Raw genomic sequence first — 3172 nt, forward strand, 5'->3', positions numbered from 1 at the left:
CTTCAATACTGCATTAAATATAATTCTGCTCCCCTGTCCCGCTTCTTATCTCATTAGTCTGCAGATATTCCACAGTCTGAAGCGACCCTCTGTTCCCTGGGAGCATCTGTCCACATATTTATGACACATTAGATGATTTGACTCATTCAAAGCTGTGATCCTGTCAGATTCTAACCTTAAATGTTAAACTGATGTCAAATCTCTCCGTTCATAATCTCAGTAAGTCTTCAGTTACTCACTTTGTTGTTGCTCTGCCTGGAGGAACACTTAGCTCCTGCGTCAGTCAGCAGCCTGAGAGGAGACACTGGTGCTCTCTGCTGCCTGCCTGTGTGTGTGTGTGTGTGGCTCGTTAAAGCGTGCAGCAGCTGATCCTTATTAGTGACACTTTGCTCAAACTGCCTGCAGTACAGCTGCGCTCATTAGCATCATCACAGTCGGCTTTCATGGCTAAAATAATCCCATTAGTTATCACACAGATCTGCACCCAGATGAGGAAGCGCTAATGTTAAAGCTAATGAGACTCTGACGTGATCAAGGTGAAGCTCTCCATCCAAACTGTGGCCGTGTACTTAACCATGAACCCTGGCCACATGTCACACAGCCCGGGACCAGAGCCTCCTTATTGTACACATGTCAGCTACTTAGCATTTCCCCCAGGCAGAGCGAGCTGTTAGCATTTGTAAAGTCTGTGCAATCGGCCACTGATATTGCTAACCGAGCCCCAGGCGGCTGTTGGCATTTTGGACAGCTTGCTTACCAAAAATAGCCCCTTGTTCTGGACCCAGAGAGGACTGTACCATGTAGAGAACGCATTACTGGGCCATATTTAATCCATTATGCATTTGTGTAGCCGATGTAAATCCTGTGAGTCCTGCACTGAGGTCGTCTAACTCAAATGTGTGGAGATGGAACTCTTAACTACGAATCACAGACGCTCCGTTTCATCCTCAAACTCCCCTGCGGTCCAAATCGCCGGTTCTCGTCTGAGCATCGGACGCCGTCACAGCGACTTTGTGCATCTGTGTGACACGTGTGGCGGTAATGGATTCCCTCATATGAAATGAATGAGCTTCCATCAGCGCCTAATGCAGCGCCCGCACCCAGCCTGACCTCGCCGTCACAGCCAGCTTCAGCCCAGGTTGCGTGTCTTCCCCCCTCACAGGCTATATTTTGCGTTCCAACAACCTCTGGAATTAAAGGCTCACCCATGTCCCACGCTCTCTCCATGCTAATGTAGCACCCATAGCATGCATGGCACACACACACACACACACACACACACACGGTAAGCTGCTTAAGTATATTTCACTACATCCCTATCTTTAAGCAGGTAGGGGAGGGGAGGGGTCTGCTCCTGACTCTGACCCCGAGCTTCACACAGCCGTCGGCACGCTGCAGAAGTTCGGTACGTAAGTAAGAAATAAAACTTAATAGTTTAAAGGAAGGCAGAATTCTCTAAAGCCCAAACAGTTCTTGATGGGTCTGAAAAAATAAACAATACTCAGTAGAAATATTTAAAAACAGAGAATGGATGATTAAGTGCACTTCCAGGTTCTGTAGAATAAGGACCCTGAGACAGACGGTCCACTGAGCAGAGCTTACGGACATGGAAGGGTAGAAAGTGCCACATAGGGACATTTCAAAAAGCTACTGTCAGAAGTGGGATTCGAACCCACGCCTCCAGGGGAGACTGCGACCTGAACGCAGCGCCTTAGACCGCTCGGCCATCCTGACTGGTCCTTCGCCGGAGGCCACATGAGATTAAGAGCCATAAACAGAGCTGGTGGTCTGCTCAAGTCTGGACCCGACCGGCAGAAACCACAACAACCTCACTCATTTCTCCCGCAGGGCTTCGGTTGTTGAAACACCTAAAGTGCCCCGCCCCTTTATATGGCGCCTGCCTTTACGCTCCGCCAAGGTTACCTTCCGAGCGGGGACGGGACGGCCTGCGTCGCATCAGACCCACAACTGCAGCGACGCTCCATAACATTGAACTGAGGGATCAGACTTCATACACAGTGCAACAGCAGGCGTCCAAATGTTTTCCACCGCAATCTCATTAGTGTGAAACAGCTCAGGCCTCTTCACACGTACGCCTCTGTGCACACAACAGAGCCTCACACACACACACACACACACACACACACACACACTGGAGTATATGAAGCTTCTGTCAGACCGTATAGGTTCGGTGACCTTGAATCATCGCTGGCACGGACAGAATAACAATCTGTCGGACACAGGTGGCGACACCGCAGTGGATCTGCTGCGTGTGTTTAGGAGGAAATGAAGACTTCCAGCAGCGCGGCAGAATAAATAAATGAGAGCTGACATGCACACATTTTCACATTAGCGAACTGAATTTGGGGGAAAAATTACAATGTTGGTAACAGAAGATAATCAGAGCTCTGTGCTGATTTAGACTGAAGGGACGAGAGAGGAAAGAGAGAGGAACAAGAGAGAGGAAAGAGAGAGGAACAAGAGAGGAAAGAGAGAGGAACGAGAGAGGAAAGAGAGAGGAACGAGAGAGGAAAGAGAGAGGAACGAGAGAGGAAAGAGAGAGGAACAAGAGAGGAAAGAGAGAGGAACAAGAGAGGAAAGAGAGAGGAACGAGAGAGGAAAGAGAGAGGAACAAGAGAGGAAAGAGAGAGGAACAAGAGAGGAAAGAGAGAGGAACGAGAGAGGAAAGAGAGAGGAACAAGAGAGGAACAAGAGAGGAAAGAGAGAGGAACAAGAGAGGAAAGAGAGAGGAACAAGAGAGGAAAGAGAGAGGAACGAGAGAGGAAAGAGAGAGGAACAAGAGAGGAAAGAGAGAGGAACGAGAGAGGAACGAGAGAGGAAAGAGAGAGGAACGAGAGAGGAACGAGAGACGGAAAGAGAGAGGAACGAGAGAGGAACGAAAGGAAAGAGAGAGGAAAGAGAGAGGAAAGAGAGAGGAACAAGAGAGGAAAGAGAGAGGAACAAGAGAGGAAAGAGAGAGGAACAAGAGAGGAAAGAGAGAGGAACGAGAGAGGAACGAGAGAGGAAAGAGAGAGGAGCAAGAGAGGAAAGAGAGAGGAACGAGAGAGGAACGAGAGAGGAAAGAGAGAGGAAAGAGAGAGGAACGAAAGGAAAGAGAGAGGAAAGAGAGAGGAAAGAGAGAGGAACGAGAGAGGAAAGAGAGAGGAGCAAG

At 49.0% G+C, this 3172-nt stretch overlaps 1 non-coding gene across 1 annotated transcript; it reads right to left on the reverse strand.

Annotated features, from left to right (window-relative positions):
* Positions 1-1651: 1651 nt before the first annotated feature.
* trnal-cag (transfer RNA leucine (anticodon CAG)) lies at positions 1652-1734 on the reverse strand. The gene has a single exon. It is a non-coding gene; the product is annotated as a tRNA-Leu (tRNA).
* Between the last annotated feature and the right edge of the window lie 1438 nt (positions 1735-3172).

Source organism: Genypterus blacodes, unplaced genomic scaffold, assembly GCF_046128005.1.
Source record: "Genypterus blacodes isolate CSIRO-AG114 ecotype Tasmania unplaced genomic scaffold, CSIRO-AGI_Gbla_v1 ptg000173l_1, whole genome shotgun sequence".
NCBI classification, from domain to species: Eukaryota; Metazoa; Chordata; class Actinopteri; order Ophidiiformes; family Ophidiidae; genus Genypterus; species Genypterus blacodes.